Genomic DNA, 23,357 nt, shown 5'->3' with positions numbered 1-23,357 from the left:
AAAAAAAAAAAAAAAAAAAGTCTTGATGGATGCAGCTGAAGACAGTAAATAGGATATGAGAACCAGCAATATTGTATGTTGGAGAACAAAACACTAAAAGTGAGTCTATAGAGCTGATTCTACAAAATAAATACAGAAATCGAATGAAAAAAAAATTGGTTTCCTTGTATTTGTTAGGATAACTTTCATATGATCAAATTAGAATAGGAAAATGTTTTTACTTTTCCTTATGCCTTCTGTTAAAAATGAAATTTTCAATGGCTCAGGAGGCTGAGGCAGGAGGATCATGAGTTCAAGGTCAGCCTCAGCAACTTAGTGAGACCCTGGCTCTAAACAGGGCTGGGAACGTGGCTCAGTGGTTAAGTGCCCCAGGGTTCTATTCCTGGTACAAACAAACAAACAAACAACAACAAAAACCTAAAAAGCATTTTTCAAGTTGGGAATTTATTTTTATTACAAGTGGTTAATTATACATAAGTAAAGAGTTGGATCCCCTTGAAGGTGTGGGTCAAAGGTAAAGGTCAGAACCCTAATCCTATTCTAGACTTCTTCATGTGTTTCTGAGATACAAACATAACATGAATTCATTCAAGCAGGAAATTAATCTTTACTGAACACCTAACCCTGCACCAAGGTAGACACTAAATGCTCATGAGAGACACAGGGAAGTGTAGGGCATGGAAGAAGTTTCCAGAACACCCAGAGAGGAAGCTGAACGAAATCTGAACTCTTCCAGGTGAATCCAGTAGGGTCATTTCCCACGGGGATATTAACAATAAAAAAAAAATGGCCACGGGGGGGCTGGAGGTTGTGGCTCAGTGGTAGAGTGCTTGCCGAGCAAGTGTGAGGCAGTGGGTTCGATCCTCAGCACCACATAAAAATAAACAAAGTAAAGATATGTTGTCCATCTACAACCACACACACACAAAAAAAAATAATAATAAATTTTTAAAAAGATCAGTTGTACAGAAAGAGGAGGAGACCTGGGAAATGTCAGAAGATCAGAAAAGCTCAATTAGGAAAGGGTTTCAGCATAATAAAGACACATGGCAAAAATCATAGGTCATGGACATAGCTACCCTGAGACTTGTTCTGATGCACACAGATACCTGGATTCTACCTTCGAAGCCCAGGTTTGTCCCATGCTGGTCTCTAAACATGGCTTCAGGAGAGGTCAGACCAAGGTTGGAAACACTGCCCACATCCCTGACTCTATAACTGCTGTGGACAGTCCCAGTCAAACTGGTCTGACTCTGAGTAGGTCCCCCCAAACCTATGAGGTCTTGAAGGAACTGGCATGCTGGCCTTGCCAGATCTCCCAAGCTCCCTGAGAGGCAGCAAAAATCACTTAAAAGCAAGAGGCAGGACTAGGTTCTGACTTCAGTCCATCATTTCTTGGGTAACCTGTACAGAAACTAAAGCTTGTCCAGTATAAAGAGGAAGGGTTATGATGCAGAATTAAGAAACATCCATGAGGGTTAAATGAGATGTTACAGACAAAGCACTAGGCCCTGGGCTGGTCACATGGTTGTCAGCACAAGGGAGCTGCCACCCCCACAAACACTACTTTCATCACCACGACCACCAACAACATTGTCATTAAAATCTAAAAACAACAGCAGCAGCATCACCTTCACTGTCACCATCATAACTATCATTACCATTTTGTCTGGGCACATGGGGTCTGGGGGAAGATTTTGCTAGCAGAAATGAGAAGCTCCTTTCTGTCTCCACTTTAATCCTGGGTCATCTCCCAGAACACCTGTCTGGAGGCAGAGGAGGGAGAGCCACAAGTGGGAGACATCAGAGTCAGGGGTCTGATGTAAGTTGTATCTGGAGGAAGAATGTTGCAGAATTTCCATGGTGACAAAGAGGGAGAAATTCCAGGACACCCTTGATTCATTGTCAACTTCAGGCTCAAAGTTACAGCTTGGAGTTTCTAGAATTCAGAACCATGTCATCTCAACCTTTTGGTAACAATCTTCTCAGCCCTGGAAAAATGTGCCATTGTTCACTGGGTGCTGCAAGGGAAGAGACAATGTTCAGAGTTCTGGAATTACCCAATTCAGCCTCCAGAGAGGCTTCTAAGTCTCCATGTCAATCATTCTCTGCAAAGGATTAAGTCTGCTCTTCAATTACACAGAAGAATAATATACTAACTGTATATATTGAGTGAACAATGAATAGATTGTGGGCGCAAAGACTTCAACATGCATCAGCTTATCTGATTCCCAATACAAGCAGCAGACACTGGTGCCCACATCACACAGGGAGATACAGAGACGCCAAGAGGTTCAAGGGCATGACCCAGAATGCATGAGAGAAGCAAAGGAGCCGTGACTCTATGCAGGGGCCCTTTAACGTCACCTGTGTCCACCTCTATACCTGCCTGTGCAGCTCACCCACCCCAGCACTTAGCCCCCATAAGAATCTAAGATGGCAAAATTACCCAAACCCAGGCTTTCAGATCTATACCTTACAGAAGGGTTCTCCTAATATAGAAATAAAGGTGTATTCTCAGATCTACCTGATGTCACTAACAAACCTCTGACAAACACTTACACGTCACTGCCTTACACACAACTAAAAACTACTTAGGAGAACCACGAGCAGTTTCTATGAAGATGAAATGACTTTTCTGCAAGGTCTCAAGAGAGTTTCAATGGGACAAAGCATTATACATCTTAATCAACACCTCAGCACATTCACCATAGGTGCTCAGTGCTGGATAAACATATTTCTCCAAGTGCACCTTGGTATCTCACATCTCACAAAACATTGAAACTGATATTTTTTTTTTGGGGGGGTGTCTCCAATTTGTGAAATCTGGAATCTCCTTTGGTCCGTGAATTAAATATGCTTAGCAAATGAAAACGCTTTCTTTCTCACGTTCGTTAGGAAGACATCTTTCAAAATGGAGAGGCAATCCTCACGTTGTGTTTTATACACAGATGTACCAAGAAGCTATAAAAGCAACTTTTTAAATATTAAAGACAAAAAGCTGGTTGTCGGCTGGAAAAGTAACTACCTATATAAAAAACACTTAACACTGAAAACCATCAGAAACCAACAATTTCCTATTAAATCTATTTAATGTCAAGAGTGTCTCACTGCGTGGAATAACTTTTTAAAATATTTAAAACAGAGAGTCACTCGCAAGCTGAGATATTTTTTATTAAACATACTTAATGATTAGCACTGTTCCTAAGGCTTCGGGGGAAAGGCGAGCACTGTAACTGTTACCAGCAAAGGCGACAAGTGTTTACAGCTGTGTTGGCAGTGCGGTGACATCCTTGCAAAGCACATTTAAGGCTCACCAGCTTCAGGAGTCCCTCCACGGCTGATCACTCAAAAGCCTTCTTAAATCAAATTTAACACACAGCCAGCGGGGAGCACTGGTGCATGCTTGTAATCCCCTCGGCTCAGGAGGCCCAGCCAGGAGGAACACAAGTTCAAGGCCAGCCCAGCAATTTAGCAAGACCTTGTCTCAAAATAAAAAATAAAATGGGCTGGGGATGTAGCCATTCTGGGTTCAATCGCTGGTACCAAAGAAACCAACCAAACGTCCAATTTCACGTGTGGTCATTTGTTTAACCAATCATTTATGAAAAGAACTTGTCGGGATGGCAAATAGTAATTCTGTATAAAGATGATCTTCAGATCCATCAAAATCTGGGATCTGAAGTTGCCATTTGTGTAGGAGACCATGACTGGCCTTGAGAGAAATGTGGGACAAAACACGTACAGCTGTACTCTGAGAACATTCTAAGCTTTTTTATTGCTATGACTCATCTTGTTTCCACAATTTTATTAGAGAAAAGGATTTTTGTCCTTATTGCAGGAAAACACTTAATTCTTACCAGAGATGGTAAGAAACTTTCCAGAGGTTTCTTAGTGGCTTTCCAAAAATAGTTTTGTTTTTTAATTTAAGTTGTACCCTAGCGGCCTGCTGAGGGGCAGGACCGTCCCTTCCCCCAGTGCCTGCAAGGTAGGCGGGACTGTGACCACCAGCAGATCAGGCCCAGCAGCTTGTTGCGGGCCGGAGCCGGCCCCACCCCCAGTGCCTGCAAGGTAGGAGAACCGGCGACCCACGGGCAGGTCAGGCCCAGCAACCTGCCGAGAGACAGAGCTGCCACACGTGCCTGCAGGGAACGCGGTCCTGCGACCCACCAGAAGGACAGGTCCAGCGGCCTGCTGAGGGGCAGGCCCGTACCCTCCCCCAGTGCCTGCAAAGTAGGTGGGACTGTGACCACTGGCAGATCAGGCCCAGTGGCCTGTCGAGGGGTGGAGCCGGCCTCTCCCCCAGTGCCTGCAAGGTAGGCGAACTGGGGACCCATCAGGAGGTTAGGCCCAGCAACCTGCGGAGAGACAGAGGTGCCCCTCGCACCTGCTGGGTAGGCGGACCCTCCACCGGCCAGCAGAGCAGACCTAGGGTCCACCAGCGTGGTAGACGGATCACACCAATTGGAGGAGGATCACAGCCACTACCTGTCCTGCAAGGGAGACTTTTCAACTATACAAGAGCAATATAAATAAATAGAGGGAAAATTTCAAAAACACAACAGTTACACTAAGCAGAAAGAAACGCCAGCAGTATGAAAAGACAAGGAAAGAAAGGACCACAGGCAATGCAGGTCAACTCAACTTTAGAAGAGGTAATAGCTGCAACAGATGGAATGTCAGACAGAGAGGTCAGGATATACATGCTTCAGATGATCTGGAGTCTCAAGGAAGACATGAGACAGCAAAATCAGACAATGAAAGATCACATTGACAAGGAACTACATAAACAAATCCAGGAAGTAAAAGTTCAATTTCACAGGGAGATAGAGGAAATAAAAAACAAACAAATAGAAATCCTAGAAATGCAGGAAGCAATAAACCAACTTAAAAACTCAATTGAGAATACTACCAGCAGAGTGGATCACTTAGAAGATAGAACATCAGACAATGAAGACAGAGTATTTCAACTTGAAAAGAACATAGACAGCTCAGCAAGTCTGCTAAGAAACCATGAGCAGAACATCCAAGAAATATGGGATAATATCAAAAGACCAAACTTAAGAGTCATTGGGATACAGGAAGGCACAGAGATCCAAACCAAAGGAATAAACAATCTATTCAGTGAAATAATACGAGAAAACTTCCCAGACTTGAAGAATGAGACAGAACCCCAAATCCTAGAAGCCTACAGGACGCCGAATGTGCAAAATCATAAGAGATCCACACCTAGACACATTATAATGAAGATGTCCAACATACAGAATAAGGAGAGAATTTTAAAAGCTACAAGACAAAGGAAGCAGATTACATTTAGGGGTAAACCAATCAGGATAACAGCTGATCTCCCAACACAGACTCTAAAAGCTAGAAGATCCTGGAATAACATATTTCAAACGCTAAAAGAAAATGGGTTCCAACCAAGAATCGTGTATCCGGCGAAATTAAGCTTCAGGATGGAAGATGAAATTAAAACATTCCATGATAAACAAAAGTTAAAAGAATTTGCAGCTAGAAAACCATCTTTTCAAAAAATCCTTGGCAAAACACTACAGGAAGAGGAAATGGAAAACAACAATGAAAACCAACAGTGGGAGGTAGGACAGTAAAGGGGGTAAAATAATCAAAGAGGAAAACAAATCAGGTTTAGCAGCATTAATAAACAAATATGGCTGGAAGAACAAACCATATCTCAATAATAACCCTAAATGTTAATGGCTTAAACTCACCAATTAAGAGACACAGGCTAGTTGAATGGATCACAAAACAAGACCCAACAATATGCTGCCTACAGGAGATGCATTTGATAGGAAAAGATATACATAGACTGAAGGTGAAAGGTTGGGAAAAATCATATCACTCATATGGACTGCGGAAACAAGCAGGAGTGTCCATACTCATATCAAATAAAATAGATTTCAAACCAAAGTTAATCAAAAGGGATAAAGAAGGACACTACATACTGCTCAAGGGAACCATACACCAACAAGACATAACAATCATAAATATATATGCCCCAAACAATGGTGCTGCTGTGTTCATCAAGCAAACTCTTCTCAAGTTCAAGAGTCTAATAGACCACCATACAATAATCATGGGAGACTTCAACACACTTCTCTCACCACTGGACAGATCTTCCAAACAAAAGTTGAATAAGGAAACTATAGAACTCAATAACACAATTAACAACCTAGACTTAATTGACATATATAGAATATACCACCCAACCTCAAGCAGCTACACTTTTTTCTCAGCAGCACATGGATCCTTCTCAAAAACAGATCATATATTATGTCACAGGGCAACTCTTAGACAATATAAAGGAGCGGAGATAATACCATGCATCTTATCTGATCATAATGGAATGAAACTAAAAATCAACGATAAAAGAAGCAAGGAAAAATCATGCATCACTTGGAGAATGAACAATAGGTTACTGAATGATCAATGGGTTTTAGAAGACATCAAGGAGGAAATTAAAAAATTCTTAGAGTTTAATGAAAACACAGACACAACATATCGGAATCTATGGGACACATTGAAAGCAGTTCTAAGAGGAAAATTCATTGCTTGGAGTTCATTCCTTAAAAAAAGAAAAAACCAACAAATAAATGATCTCATACTTCATCTCAAAATCCTAGAAAAAGAAGAGCAAAACAACAGCAAAAGAAGTAGAAGGCAAGAAATAATTAAAATCAGAGCTGAAATTAATGAAATCGAAACAAAAGAAACAATTGAAAAAATTGACAAAACGAAAAGTTGGTTCTTTGAAAAGATAAATAAAATTGACAGACCCTTAGCCATGCTAGCGAAGAGAAGAAGAGAGAGAACTCAAATTACTAGCATACGGGATGGAAAAGGCAAGATCAGGACAGACACTTCAGAAATACAGAAGATAATCAGAATTTATTTTGAATCGTTATACTCCAATAAAATAGAAGATAGTGAAGGCATTGATAAATTTCTTAAGTCATATAATCTGCCCAGATTGAGTCAGGAGGATATAGACAACCTAAACAGACCAATATCAATTGAGGAAATAGAAGAAACCATCAAAAGATTATCATCTAAGAAAAGCCCAGGACCGGATGGGTATACAGCAGAGTTTTACAAGACCTTTAAAGAGGAACTAATACCAATACTTTTCAAGCAATTTCAGGAAATAGAAAAAGAGGGAGAACTTCCAAATTCATTCTATGAGGCCAACATCACCCTGATTCCGAAACCAGACAAAGACACTTCAAAGAAAGAAAACTACAGACCAATATCTCTAATGAACCTAGATGCAAAAATCCTCAATAAAATTATGGCAAATCGGATACAAAAACATATCAAAAAAATTGTGCACCATGATCAAGTAGGATTCATCCCTGGTATGCAAGGCTGGTTCAATATATGGAAATCAATAAATGTTATTCACCACATCAATAGACTTAAAAATAAGAACCATATGATCATCTCAATAGATGCAGAAAAAGCATTCGACAAAGTACAGCATCCGTTTATGTTCAAAACTCTCGAAAAACTAGGGATAACAGGAACATACCTCAACATTGTAAAAGCAATTTATGCTAAGCCTCAGGCTAGCATCATTCTGAATGGAGAAAAATTGAAGGCATTCCCTCTAAAATCTGGAACAAGACAGGGATGCCCTCTCTCACCACTTCTGTTCAACATAGTTCTCGAAACACTGGCCAGAGCAATTAGACAGACGAAAGAAATTAAAGGCATAAAAATAGGAAAAGAAGAACTTAAATTATCACTATTTGCAGATGACATGATTCTATACCTAGCAGACCCAAAAGGGTCTACAAAGAAACTATTAGAGCTAATAAATGAATTCAGCAAAGTGGCAGGTTATAAAATCAACACGCATAAATCAAAGGCATTCCTGTATATCAGCGACAAATCCTCTGAAATGGAAACGAGGACAACCACTCCGTTCACAATATCCTCAAAAAGAATAAAATACTTGAGAATCAACCTAACAAAAGAGGTGAAAGACTTATACAATGAAAACTACAGAACCCTAAAGAGAGAAATTGAAGAAGACCTTAGAAGATGGAAAAATATACCCTGTTCATGGATAGGCAGAATTAACATCATCAAAATGGCGATATCACCAGAAGTTCTCTATAGGTTTAATGCAATGCCAATCAAAATCCCAAGGACATTTCTTGTAGAAATAGAGAAAGCAATCATGAAATTCATATGGAAGAATAAAAGACCCGGAATAGCAAAAACAATACTAAGCAGGAAGTGTGAATCAGGTGGTATAACGATTCCAGATTTCAAACTATACTACAGAGCAATAGTAACAAAAACAGCATGGTACTGGTACCAAAACAGGCGGGTGGACCAATGGTACAGAATAGAGGACACAGAAACCAACCCACAAAACTACAACTTTCTTATATTTGATAAAGGGGCTAAAAGCATGCAATGGAGGAAGGATAGCATCTTCAACAAATGGTGCTGGGAAAGCTGGAAATCCATATGCAACAAAATGAAACTGAATCCCTTTCTCTCGCCATGCACAAAAGTTAACTCAAAATGGATCAAGGAGCTTGATATCAAATCAGAGACACGGCATCTGATAGAAGAGAAAGTTGGCTACGACCTACATGCTGTGGGGTCGGGCTCCAAATTCCTCAATAGGACACCTATAGCACAAGAATTAACATCTAGAATCAACAAATGGGACTTACTCAAACTAAAAAGTTTTTTCTCAGCAAAAGAAACAATAAGAGAGGTAAATAGGGAGCCTACATCATGGGAACAAATCTTTACTCCTCACACTTCAGATAGAGCCCTAATATCCAGAGTATATAAAGAACTCAGAAAATTAGACAATAAGATAACAAATAATCCCATCAACAAATGGGCCAAGGACTTGAACAGACACTTCTCAGAGGAGGACATACAATCAATCAACAAGTACATGAAAAAATGCTCACCATCTCTAGCAGTCAGAGAAATGCAAATCAAAACCACCCTAAGATACCATCTCACTCCAGTAAGATTGGCAGCCATCACGAAGTCAAACAAATAAGTGCTGGCGAGGATGTGGGGAAAAGGGTACACTTGTACATTGTTGGTGGGACTGCAAATTGGTGCAGCCAATTTGGAAAGCAGTATGGAGATTTCTTGGAAAGCTGGGAATGGAACCACCATTTGACCCAGCTATCCCCCTTCTCGGTCTATTCCCTAAAGACCTAAAAAGAGCATGCTACAGGGACACTGCTACATCGATGTTCATAGCAGCACAATTCACAATAGCAAGACTATGGAACCAACCTAGATGCCCTTCAATAGACAAATGGATAAAAAAAAAAGTGGCATTTATACACAATGGAGTATTACTCTGCATTAAGAAATGACAAAATCATAGAATTTGGAGGGAAATGGATGGCATTAGAGCAGATTATGCTAAGCGAAGCTAGCCAAGCCCTAAAAAACAAATGCCAAATGTCTTCTTTGATATAAGGAGAGTAATTAAGAACAGATTAGGGAAGAAGAGCACGAGAAGAAGACCAACATTAAACAGGTTTGAGAGGTGGGAGGGAAAAAGAGAGAGAAGGGAAATTGCATGGAAATGGAACGAGACGCTCAGGGTTATACAAAATTACATACAAGAGGAAGTGAGGGGAAAGGGAAAAATAATACAAGGGGGAGGAATGAATTACAGTAGTGGGGGTAGAGAGAGAAGAGGGGAGGGGAGGGGAGGGGAGGGGGGATAGTAGAGGATAGGAAAGGCAGCAGAATATAACAGACACTAGGATGGCAATATGTAAATCAATGGAAGTGTAACTGATGTGATTCTGCAAGCCTTATACGGGGTAAAATGGGAGTTCATAACCCACTTTAATCAAAATGTGAAATATGATATATCAAGAACTATGTAATGGAGGGGTAAGACAAGATAATACAAATGGAAGAAATGATTTAAAGTAGAAGGGATAGAGAGAGAAAAGGGGAGGGGAGGGGAGGGGAGGGGGGATAGTAGAGAATAGGACTGACAGCAGAATACATCAGACACTAGAATGGCAATATGTCAATCAATGGAAGGGTAACTGATGTGATACAGCAATCTGTATACGGGGTAAAGTTGGGAGTTCATAACCCGCTTGAATCAAACTGTGAAATATGATGTATTAAGAACTGTGTAAGGTTTTGAACGACCAACAATAAAAAAAAAAAGGCCAATCGCCTTCTCTCTCCAAATACGTATTTCTTCATTATTAGACTATAAAAATTAATATATTTTTCTATCTTTAAAGTGAACCTACATCACCCACATAGGGGGCATTAGACTTCTAGAGGAACAAAAATATAGGAAAAAATTTATTTCATGTTAAAAATTACACATCTTGGGATAGATTATTTCATTTAATCTCCAAATCCAACCAATGAGACAACTGACTTTATTCCAATTTAGCAAGTCACTAAATGCACTAACAAAAGTTAAATAATTTTTCCAAAGACTCTAAAAGAGCTGGACTGTCTGTTCCATCCTTCCAATGGATCAAAGCTCAGCAATGGACTGAACGTTTGGGCCTCTCCCTGCCACTCAGATATCATCCCCTAACCCTCATGGTATCTGGAATTGGGACCTCTGGGGGGAAGTGAGAGGTAGATGAGGTCAGGAGGGTCAAGACCTCACAGGGGGTTTAGTGCACTTTGAATAGAGGTACCACAGACCTTGCCCTCCCTTGAGCTCCCTAAGTGCAGAAAGAGGACAAGGCAAGTTACCTTCCTGAACTATACTTTGACCTTAGATGGTCTTGATCACTTAGAACCACTCAAAATACATTTTTATTGTTAAGCCACTGGTCTTTGGTCACAGCCCTCTTGGCAGAGTAATACACATAGCCACAGACAACTGCTGCTACACAGATTAGAAGATGAGTAGAGACAAAGAGTTCAATTTGGACACCTGAGAGGAGGTGTGTGTTACTTGAGCATCTGGACTACACGTTCTCAAAAGGGGAGATTTTGCTCCCCTGGGGAGTATTTGGCAATATTGAGAGCATCCTGGTTGTCATGACCAAGACAAGGTGCTCCAGGCATCTGACACATAGAGGGATGTTGCCCTATATCCAAGGTGCACAGGACACATGCACTGGGAGAGGTAGATTAGAGACAGGAGGTGAGGGTTGGAGACATCCATTAGCCCATCAGGAAGGACAATAATGAGACACAAATTTCATCAATCCTGCTGGGTGGGAGGCTTGGGAAGCTTATATAGGAGGATTGCAAGTTCAAAGCCAGTGTCAGCAATGTAGGGAGGCCCTAAGCAACTTGGCAAGACTCTGTCTCAAAATAAAAAATAAAAAGGGTTGGGGATGTGGCTCAATGGGTAACACCTCTGGGTTCAGTCTCTGGTACCAAAAAAAAAAAAAAAAAAAAAAAAAACCAAAGAACCTTCAATTCTGTTATCTGGCATCAAATAATTAGAAATGACCTATCAGTATAGAAATGGAATGTTCTTATATCACCTCTTGAACTGCCTGGCATTCCCACCCCACCTGTTATCACCCAACTATCTGCATATCCTGGGCATCACTAATCACGCAAGGCCCCTGGTTCATACCTGCAAACTGAGGATGAAATAGGCACTTTTCTGATAAGGCTGCTGAGAAATTAGATCCTCCATTAAATAATGCCCATACACTGTGTATGCAGCACTCAGGGTGATGGGGACGTGGTGGCAATCAGGTGTGAGTTATGTGAGTGCAGAGCTCTGTACAGGCGTGTGTCATCCCACCGCCACAACGAAGAGCAATGGAGTGTGCCTCGGAGGCCCAGATGATTTGCTCATGGCCATTTAATCAGAGGATGGTACAAATTACCCAGCATTTGTCTTCTGGCTTGTTCTGCAGCTCCGCTGCCTTAGCTCTTGCTTTTTTCTTGCTGTTTATTTACACGGTTTCCTTTTGGACCAAAATCTCAGTAAAATTGCTCTAGGGACATTTTAATCTATTTTTTCCTTCTCAAGAAGTTGCATCTATAAGTGAACCTTTAAAACTGATTCAGGTCAGTGAATCACTCAGAACAGCAAAGAAAGTAAAGTGAAAGCTTGCCTCAAGCCAGCACCCACACTTATTAACTCTTGAACAGATCTCACGACATGCTGTCAGCGTCACACTCAGATGTCACATTCAGAATTCTCCTGACTCAACCCAAGTCTCACTAGAGGGGGGAGTGGCATGAGGGTAGGCCACTGGTCCCCCAAATGCCAGGGCTCAGATAGCAGAAAAGAGGATTCAAAAGTTGGAAAGGAAAAAAGAAAAAGCATGTTTAATTTGTAATAACCCAGGTTTTATTATTTTTTTATATGCCTAAATTGGAATGCCTGATGGATTTCTGTGATTTGCCAAACGAGACTCACCTCTTTGGAGACCTGGCTTAAACCTCAGTCTCTTCATCGATAACCCACAACCTCTCCAAATCTCTGACTCAAAAGACTTACCTGAAAGGACACAATATTTTCCCCCCAAAAGAATTTTATGCTTTACAAGACAGACAGTTATTTCTAATGTTTTCCAGCTCATCTCCCCCTTACTAGAATGAGATCCATGGTGGCCAGAATATTATTCTGTTCACTGATACATACCAAGTGGGTTAAGCAGTGTCTGAAACAGAGAAGGCACTTGATGTGTTAAAGGCATCACTACATTAATAAGACATCAATTCTTTACCCATAAAAACTACAGTTAAAAACACACAGTGCCTCTGCCAATTACTGGACATAGGCCTACATCTCTCTGAGGGTTAAGAATTATCCAGAGCCTGGGAGCACAGCTCTTCTCAGCAAGGGCTGCATTTAAAATGAGGAATTCCGCATTGGATGCGCCTGCCAACTTCCTGGCTAGAAGCTACAGCTTCTCCATTAGAGAATGATAAATGTCACTATCATAATCAGAAATTTTCTGTGGTTTTCAGTGTGCTGGCTTTTATGCTGAAAGCCAAAGCATTAATAAAGCAATTGAAGGAGTAGGATTATAAGTCTATGAATGTCAGTGGGAAGGTTTCACATATGTCACTTTGCAATAATAAAGGACTTCAGAGAGAGAGAGTTCTGAGGACTGGGCAGAACAGGATGCGTTGTATTTTTTAAATAGGGGACACTGAAGACAGGACCAAAAGCAAATAAGTGAGAAAAACGAAGGGAAATTCAATTAATCATTTTGCCGACTGACACCTTAATGCATTATTGTTACAATTATTCTGAAATGTCCTGGAAGAATCTTCACAGTTTCCCATCCCATGCCACCACATCCACTTTTCAGGGCCTGACAAGCAGAACTGTCACCTTTCTGTTTGGTTTTATGTTGCAAGGTGTCATTCCGTCTTTCAGGGGACACTAAGGGTTTTGAGCTACTAGCAGGGTCTGGTGACCATGAATTCATGTCACTCTCTCCTAGCTTTTTCTTTTGCTGGTCTCGGAATTCAGTCTGAAAACAGGGCCATTCTCAAGCCCCAAGACAGCCTTGATGTTCAGATTTGCACTTTAAATGAACCTGACTCAGAGGTTTGGAGGTCCACTCCTTGGAGCCCTGGGTGCAGGACACTCTCATCCATCTGGAATTAGAGATGCAGTCCTCCTCTCCAAGGAGGAGCTGTGGATGATGATAGCTGCATGGACCGAGTTAATTTAAAAGTAATAGAATGTGACTGTTCCCATTACATTACAGATCTGGCACCTGCCGTTGAGACCAAGTCGATGAAACAGGATCATACAGAAAGCCCATCCAAGTTACGGCTTTGCTCTTATTTATTTTTCAGTTATTCATTATTTTCTTCTGCTAGCACAGTCACTAAGAAAATTTCTTTGCAGGGGATGCTGATTTAGGACTGCTGTAATACCTTTCTCTCAAATACTTGCCCACCTTTTTCAATCATCAAAACAGAGAAATGCACCCTAGCTCCTAAGATTTTTTAATAATTATTATTATGATGATTATTTTGGTACCAGGGATTGAACCCAGGGGTGCTTAACCATTCATTGAGCCACATCCCAGCCCTTTTTATATTTTATTGGCATACAAAGTCTCACTAAGTTGCTGAGGCTGGCTTTGAACTCCCAGTCCTCCTGCCCCAGCCTCCTGAGCCACTGGGATTACAGGCATGTGTCCCAGTTCCTGGCTGCTGGTAAGAACTGTAACAGATACATACCTGGCAGTAACTGTAACTGACCAGCTAGGAAGGGAGAGAGAGACAGAAAAAAAAAAAAAAAGAAGAAGGCTGTGAAAGACATTCAACCTGAAGACTCAACACAGGGCTTTGATCAGCTGTCTTTCAAAAACACCCCACCATCAGACCTCTGTGAGAAGCTGAGCTCCATCGGCTCTCCTAGATGACTCAACTGGCTGGGTGATCCCAGGTGATTTGATCTCTCTATGCCTCATATAAGTGCACACATATTGGCCCTAATGGGTTGAGATGAAGAATGTGATCCTGACACTGTGAACAGGGATGACTCCTCATGCCCTGGAGGAGAATTAAGTTTGTGCCTGTGCCTGGCACCCCTGCCAGTACCCCTTCACTCTTACTCCTTCAGGCTGTTTTCCCATCGCAAATAGATGGCCAGAATGAGCACTGGATCCTCATGTAATGGGCACAGAGATAACACTGACAACTCAGGTTTCCCATGAGTTTTCAAAACATCCATATACTCAGCAAACACACTCAGGAAACATGGAATGGAACGTTCACCTGTGTTAACATTTTCTCTGCAAGAATCAGTAGTCAACATGATCTCTGGAAACCTAAAACAGTACTAAGGTGGTGTTTAGTCCATTCACCTCCTGCCTCATTTCCATTCACTCAAAAAAAGTGCAGGGAGCTGGGTGCGGTGGTGCAAGCCTGTAATCCCAGCAGCTTGGGAGGCTGAGGCAGGAGGATTGTGAGTTCAAAGCCAGTCTCAGCAACTTAGTGAGGCCCTAAGCAACTCAGTGAGGCGCTGTCTCTAAATAAAGTATGGAAAAGGGCTGAGGATGTGACTCGGTGATTAAGTTCCCCTGGGTTCAATTCTTGTTACTAAAAAAATACAGGGGACAGGAGATAATGATAATAGAGAACAAGGAAATTAGATGTCAACAAGAAAGTGAGAAAAGCCTTTCTCCAAAAGTAGCATATGACAGGAAGTCTACTCAGAGGCAGAATGAGCTGAGAGAGAAGGTTCAAATGTCCTGAGGTGGAAAGAGGCAAAGGCTTTGGAAGGAAGGTGGTAGCTGGAGCCTGAGCTGAGAAAAAAATTGAAAATATTTCCAGATGCAGCTGGAAGAGGAGGCAGGAGCTGGGTTGTGCACAGATAATACTTTTATAGGGCATCCATGCCAGCATGTCACAGGCAAATTGAACATCCAATGTGAGATTAAAACAAGATGAACTCATCGTGTCTCTATCTCAGGACTAGGTCGGTCATTCAACCATTTCATTATTATCTTGCGGGAGCAAATTTATAGATAAGCCTGTGCAAATTCTGCCATCTGATTCCCCTCAGCATTAATAGTTCTGCCTGACAAAACCATCTACACGGGGCCCCACACTCCACTCTTTAAGTCGCTTCCACATGAAGAGGCGTCATGATTTTTCACTGATCTGAAATTAAAATTTCCAACCATAAAAAATATATTTAGATCCAAGGCTACATTGTCACTTCTGAAATCCTGTCATTTAAATCACGTTAGGTGTTGAATGAGATATAGGTGAAATTTAACTTTTGCTGCATTTTAGTCTCGATCATGGCAAATTTATACCCCGAAGTAAATCTTGCTGTCAAAGAAAATGTCTTCACTAAATCAGATTTTCTGCTTCCCTCCTTCCTTCAATACTTTGGTAAAATTGGAATGTTCTTCAATAAAATCCAGTGGTTGCCTTCCTCCCTTGGCCACAAAGGCTCTATTGGGGTTGCCGGTTCAGCCACTGGAAACTTGAGAATTTCCTATAACACTGCATTTGATATTCAGGTTTGTGCAGCCAATGGAGTGTTGAATACTTTTATTCTAATCCATTTTGACAAAATGTACAGTGATTGCTTGGGCAGGGGTCACTGGTAAGGTTGCTTGTAGCTGGGAGTTTCTTTTTATTTCTTATCCCCACATGATGTGGAGGGTGTACCCAGCCCTACTGACTATTCCTGCATTTCTCCAAGCAAATGGATCCTGGGCTTCTGTGAGCACACACTGTCCTTCTGCTTCTCTGGCAATCCCATTTCTGTAGCCTCTGCTTCCTCCCTGGTCCCCCAGGTGTCTCCTAAAGGTCACAGAACCCAGGGGCACCAGTACACACTCAATCCAACTGTCCCTAGTCACTCTCCTCAGCCCTAAGACATTAATTCCTTTTTTCCATATTTTTTATTGGTGCATTATAGTTGCACATAATAATGGAATTTGTTGTTACATATTTGTACATGCACACAATATAATAATTTAGCCAGTATCATTCCCCAGTATTTCCCTTTTCCCTCCACTCCTCCCTCTCCTGGGTTCCTTTCCTCTACTCTACTGATCTCCCTTGGATTTTCATGAGATCCCCCTGCCTTTATTTCCCTTTTCATCACTAGCTTTTATATAGGAGGGAGAAAACAGGCAACCTTTGACCTTCTGAGTTTGGCTTGTTTTGGTTAACATCATATTCTCCAGTTCCATCCATTTTCCTGCAAATGCTATAATTTCATTCTTCTTTATGGCTGAATAAAACTCCATGGTGTATATACATCATATTTTCTTTATCCATTGAAGATACCTAGGCTCAACTGTTTGGCTATTGTGAATTGTGCTACTATACACATAGGTATGCATGTACGACTGTAGTTTGATGACTTCAGTTCTTCAAGATAAATACCCAGGAGTGGTATAGCTGGGTCATGTGATGGTTTCATGCCTAATCTTTTGAGGAATCGCCATGCAGATTTCCCTAGTGGTTGAACTAATTTATGACTTGCCAACAGCGTAAAAGTGTTAAGTCATGGATTCCTATGTGGGTGCTAATGCCTTTCAAATCTTCATTTCCAGTTCTGACTTGTCCTTGAGTGGCAGATCTATCCACACCACTGGCTTCTTAGACCTCGACAACTAGATACACTGCATATGTTAAAGTAGACTTTATCTTGCTCTTCCCGTGTCAGTTCTTCCAAGTGCTCTCTGCTCATAGCAGCACCTTGGAGCCAACTGCACAAACCACAAAACCTTCACATCTTATATATCTTCCATGCACACCCAACCCCAAGATATGCCAAACTCATTTGCTAAATATCCCCTAAATCTGTCAGCTTCTTTTCCAGGACCCTGCCTCGGGTCAGATCTGGAGAAGTAACCATCATCACTTAGTTGTACTGCTTCCCGAGCCTCCCAAGGTAACTGTAGACCACGGGCTTCTTTGATCCAATCCACGGTCCAGTCATCTTCCTCAGGGAGCATTCTGATCAGAATGTTGGAAAGGAGTCTCATTTCCCTTAAGATAAAATCCAGGCTCATTATTGTCACATTCTCTTTCTACCTGTCCATATTCTTTCATCATGCCAATCTGCCCAAAAGCCATCTAAGACTCTTTCTCAAATATGCTATTCTCTACCAAACTCTTGTCCTTGATTCCCTGGGACAAACTTTTCCCCATTTCTCCTTTCCAATTCTCTCTCTGTTCTGTTTCAGGGAATATATAGCATCTCTAAGAAAAAAGTCCTTGAGCTTCCTGATCAGGTAAGTTTCGTATTTCCAAGTTTCGTATTTCCTTACCTTCCATATTGGTCTCTAAGTCACTTAGTGTGCTACAAAGGCAGTTAGGGTATTAGTCGTACCTTGGACACCTAGCTCATTAAATGAGAATATATTAATGCTCAACACCTATTTCTTGACTGTTAAATAGCTGGGGTCAATCACAGTACATTCCGGTACATTCCAAAGGCAAATCACACTTCATCCTAAATGAAGCAGATAACAATTCTGTGTTTTGTTTAGCATCTTGCGCAATTAACTCCATTATAGAAAATCATGTCATAGCCTCAGATTTGTCTGCAACTCAACAATTACTCATTTCGTAGTATATGCTGTTCATTAACCGTGCATGAGTGCATCTTGCCTCCCAAACTGGATGCTGTGATTTATGTGTCCCCTACCCATGCCTCCTCCATCCTCACTTGCTGGTCAACTGATTGATCAATGAGGGCATTTCCACTAAAAGCCTGATCCCCTTTACCCGTAAAACATGCTCAAGCTGACTAATACCTACTGAACCACAATTCTACAATAAATCCCTAGGCTGAGGTTTTAATTAATAGAAATGTTCTATCATCTGTTCAAAACTACTAATTAGTCTTATATTTTGTCCGAATCCCTCCCACTAAAAATTCCTTATGGCAGTATTTCAATTAGACCATTTTTAGAAGCAACTCATTTGTGAGAAATCTGACAGTTTGACCTTGGGACACCAGATACATACTAATAATAGGCTGGGTGCAGTGGCCCATGCATGTAATCCCAGCGGTTTGGGAGGCTGAGGCAGGAGGATCCCAAGTTCAAAACCAGTATCAGCAAGTTATAGTAAGATCCTAAGTAACTTAGTGAGATCCTGTCCAAAATCAAATATAAAAATATCTGACTATGTGGCTCAGTGGTTAAATGCCCCTGATTTTAATCTCAGGTACAAAAAAAAAAAAAGATCAATAACCTAGTTTTTTTTTAAACCTTTATTTTATTTTTATGTGGTACTGAGGATCGAACCCAGTGCTTCATACATGCTAGGCCAGTGCTCTACTGCTGAAACGCAACCCCAGCTCTGTTTTTTTTTTTTTTAAAACAAACCATACTCCCCTTTTTTTGTGTGGTCACATGTCATTATGACCTTCATTCAAAAAGTTGCAGAAAGCAACTTAAATTTAAAAAACACAAGAAACATTTTCCCCATCATTTTAGAATTGTGTATATATGGAGAATATATATCAGCAAACAGTTAAACCTGTGTTTGGATATACATGATTTCACTAAAAGCCTCATGCAATTTAAAACTTGAGTAACTCAGGACACATGAGTGATAGTGGCAAATTGTAAACAATATATTTATTCATCAAACCTATATCCTACATGGAAACGTGAGGATAATCATGAAAGCAATTTATGAAGTCATTTGACTGGAGCTAGAAAAATGCAAGTTTGAAAATCAGATTGGACAATTCCTTGTGACAGGTGGAAGGTGTCCAGGCAATATGAAATGAGGTGCATTATTTTAGGAATGTTACTCTTGGACGGTATTGGCAATTCTCATTTTATTGTCTTTTGTAACATACAGTTTAAAATAATGCAAAGTCTCATAAAAGAAAACTTGATCTCACTGAATAAAAGAGGAGCAGGTTTGTCAGCATTTGTGCATATTTCTGCTTTATTCCTCTCTCCTTTTAGTGCAGGAAGGATGGGAAATGGCTGGTTGGGATAAGAGGAGGTTGGAAGGTCACCCCTGATGTAGTCAATTTGCCTTAGGTTTTAATTTATGGGTTTGTTAAGTTTGGACAGCATCCAGATGGTAAGTTTTCCAATAGAGAGGGATAAATTAATAAATAAATAACCTAAGCATCCCAACAGATGACATGCTGCTATTTTGACTCATTCATAAATAATATCTGGGGTTTTAGCAGTCTTTAAAGGACGTGCTAGGAAAGACGAGGACACCCCTGGTCACATTTTGATAATGAGTCCATTTTAAATAACAGACATTTTCTTGTTCTAGGAAGCAACTTTGAAGCCCATGAAAGTGAGAGGTGTATTCCTGTGAATGAAGTAAGAAGCATCTCGGAAAAGACTCTTAACTCACACCTCTGTCAGCCCTGCTTCCTGCAGACACTAAACTGTGACCAGATGATGAATAGAAGCTCTTATAATACCATCCTCTTGAGAGCTGATGCTGGCCCAGATGCATCTGGCCTTTCAGAAGTTAGAATACGAACCTTTTTAGTGTGTGAGAAGGGAATGTGGTAAGGAATCTGCCCTGCCACTTTTTCTAAGGAAATGTTCACACAGAGAGACCACAGGTAGAAGATCCTGTCTGCCATGTTTGTTCTGTATCCCAAGGCCACAGGCAACCAGACCAGGTATGAGCCACCTGACCCAAGGATGGACCAGGGTCTTTGGCTTTAGGTCCAAGAGACTGTCAGTGAGTATCAATCTTTAACCTGCGAACTCAGTACCAGTAACCAGCCATGGCACAGACTGAAGGAGCCTTTTTATAGCAGAAGAAGAAATACTAAGGATGTAGTCCAAATTCTGATCTAGCTCCTCCTCTTTATTCAGTGAGATCAGGTCTTCTTTTATGAGACCTTGCATTTACTTTAAGCTGTATATTACAAGTAATAATAAAATATAAATTATGAATACCATAAAAAATGCCTATCTTTCACCCAGAGGTGGTAAAGTGGACCCTTAGGCTCAGCCCTCAATACACTTAAAAGAAAAAGGAAGGAATCATGCAGATACAAATAGGAACTAAATATGTAAAAAAAAAAAAAAAAAAGACTTCTACTTTTTAGCTTCTGTCTCCTTGAGCTCCTCAAGACCCTCCTATATCTTTATAAGAAGCTTTCATCTGCTTAAGCTGACTTGAATGAGTTTCTGTTACAAGCAACCCAGAAGTGCTAACAAAGCCAGGTATATGAAGTGATCTGCTTTCAAATTGTGACCTGAATTTTTTCTGGATGGCCAACATGCTTCCCAACATAATACGGCAGGGAAACTTGCTCTGAAAAGTAAGATAGGTGTGCTCGTAAAACCACACATTTCATAATGCGTTTGGTCATGCCTTGTAGTTTTGTTTGGAATCAGAATCACTCCTCTCCCAGAATATGACAGATTAAACTATTAAAAATGTATAGTCAGTAATTAGTGTATCATTGCCAGAAACACAAGAATATTTTCTAGTGGAATGTGGATGTCACCACAGAAAGACCATTTTGAAAGAGCTCTTCATGATAGGGAAAAAAAATGCCTATTTTTCAGCAGGATATTAAAAGTTTATCTTTAAAATGTGGCTGTCCTTTATATGGAAGACTCTTTTTATCCCTTTTAGAACAAAGAATATGTGGCTTCTGACTTCCAGTAAACTACTGTCTCATCCTTTCAGTAATTAATGGATGCTTTGATACCAAGGAGTCCTAATGAACATTTTTCAAGTCTTAAATGCAGGCTAGGCTGATTCACACATAGCACATCTAAAAAGATCTGGGAATAAATAATCAGGAATTGCAAACACTTGCCCGGAGCATTTGGGTACCAATCAGATTTCCAACAAGTGATGTGATTTTTTATTGTAACAAGGAAAATTACTTACTGAAAAACAAAAAAGTGCCTCTCTTCCTAACCCCTGACCCTGTCTTATAGATGAACACACACATTTCCTGGGTGATTATTTAGCAAATCCTTCTAAAAAAAAAAAAAAAAAAGTCATGTTGGCTCTGGGGCATATTTTTTGATGGATTTGGAAATCTGTGCTCATGAAGGAAGTTTATTTCTTTGGCTAGGCTCTGACTAGGGTGAAATCTGATTAAGCAAGCCTACAGGTAAATTTTTGTCAGCTGCTTGGTTTAAAATACGAGTCAGCACTTGAAAATATTTGGACGAACTAGATTTAGCATGGCATACAGTCTTTTCCAGGTAAGTGACAAATTATTTTTTAACCAGTCTTGCTTTGAGCCAGGACCCTGGGCATGTAGGACTGTAGTTGTCACATGGGGTCTCTGAGGGATGACTGATCTGACCACAGCCAACTGCGTTTTGGAGAGGCAGGGGGGAGGGGGACACAAGGAATGCTGTGACTTCCAAGTAGAGGTGACACTGCCAGTTACCATCTGTGTCCCAAATCAGAACAAAGCATTAGTAGTGGAGTTCAGATAAGAAAGACAGTTCTGGGGCAGGTAGGATGCTGGGTGAAACACAGATCTCCTCAGCCTCACAGTGTTTTCCATACCTGTATTTGCCTAGAGGTCCTCTTTGCTCTATGCATTGGTGGTTTTTGAAATTATTTGCAGAAAGATCATTTTAGATTAATATAATGAGCTTCATCCCTAATTTGCCCTATTAAATAGTCCTGGAGGGATGTGGGGGTACTCTGGAGAAAATAATTTAAACTGTACAGGGTCCTTTTGCTCAGAGACTATCTATGTGGAATCTCATTGATTCCTGTAAAAGAGTGTTGCTTTGACTCAGCAGTAGTAACAATAGTAAGAGCAGACGTTAATAGTAAAAATTGCTACCATTCATTTGCCCATGTTAGGCACCCTGCCAAGTTCTATCAACATAGTACTGATTCTGCTTTACATAACTACCATCTAAGTGGGGTTTTTTTATACCTATTTTTGAAATGAGAATACTGAGGCTTGCACAAGTAAAGTCACATGCTCAGGCCTTTCCAGAGGAGCAGAGGGTCCCAGACACATGTATCCCTCATGCTCTAACTTGCTACCTTATTCTTTTGTGTCTCTTGAGATGAGCATCAAGGACATGTCTATGGGAAGAAACCAGAGTAATTTGAGATATAGAAAAGTCAAGATCATGGAGCATTAAGGATTTGTACAAGAAATTAAAAAAATAAAATAAAAAGGACAAGTAGTGAATATATAACATTCAAATGTGCAAAATATTACACTTTTAATATTTAAGTATAAAATTGCTGAAACTTCTGTATCCAAGAAAGCCCAAGACTAATCAAAGGCCAATGCTTAATATAGTCATCATCAAATCCTTGTATATAATAAAAGCTGCTTCAGCCTAGAAATCAATTCCATTATGGCTACTTATGCAGGGATGCTAGGAAATCTATGAGAAATAAACTGACCTCACTTACACCATTGATTACCTAGGCTTACGACAGATGGCAGTGCATACTTGAATGCATGGGTTGCAAAATCATTTTTCTCTTTAATAACATACCCTTTATTGAAAAAGAAATCATTTAAGCATCATGACAATAAAGCATTGCAATTTCTATTAACCTTTTGAAAAACTTGTGATTAGAAATGTATCAGTAAAATATGAAAAAGAATATAAAAATGGTTATGCCTTCTAAATGCCAGTAATGGAGGAAGCCACTGCTAGAGATTCTCTCTCTTAACTTGATAAAAATTGGTTAGACCATCAATAAAGATTAGAGTAGGCATGGCCCATACCACCAATTTTTTTTTCAAATCGGATTATTTTTACTATGTCTTTATGCTAAAACATTTATAACTTTTGCATTAATTCACAAGACAACTGTTCTGAAATTTGGTGGCTTTTAAAGACAACTAGATACTTGAGGTGAAAAAAAATTAGAAAAAATGAGATCACATGAAAAGAATTCCAAGACAGAGTATTTCACAATTGGTTCCCATT

General features: G+C 40.4%; 1 long non-coding RNA gene across 1 annotated transcript in view; it reads left to right on the top strand.

Moving 5' to 3' along the window:
- LOC144370143 (uncharacterized) overlaps positions 1–20,469 on the top strand; it is a 56,211-nt gene extending 35,742 nt beyond the window's left edge. The window contains exons 2-3 of the long non-coding RNA XR_013430079.1: positions 17,658–17,705; positions 19,726–20,469. This is a non-coding gene — a long non-coding RNA (uncharacterized LOC144370143). The remainder of the gene's footprint in view (positions 1–17,657; positions 17,706–19,725) is intronic.
- Positions 20,470–23,357: the final 2,888 nt, after the last annotated feature.

The sequence above is a fragment of the Ictidomys tridecemlineatus genome, chromosome 13, assembly GCF_052094955.1.
Source record: "Ictidomys tridecemlineatus isolate mIctTri1 chromosome 13, mIctTri1.hap1, whole genome shotgun sequence".
Classification (NCBI taxonomy): Eukaryota; Metazoa; Chordata; class Mammalia; order Rodentia; family Sciuridae; genus Ictidomys; species Ictidomys tridecemlineatus.
This window is presented reverse-complemented; position numbering and strand designations above follow the sequence as displayed.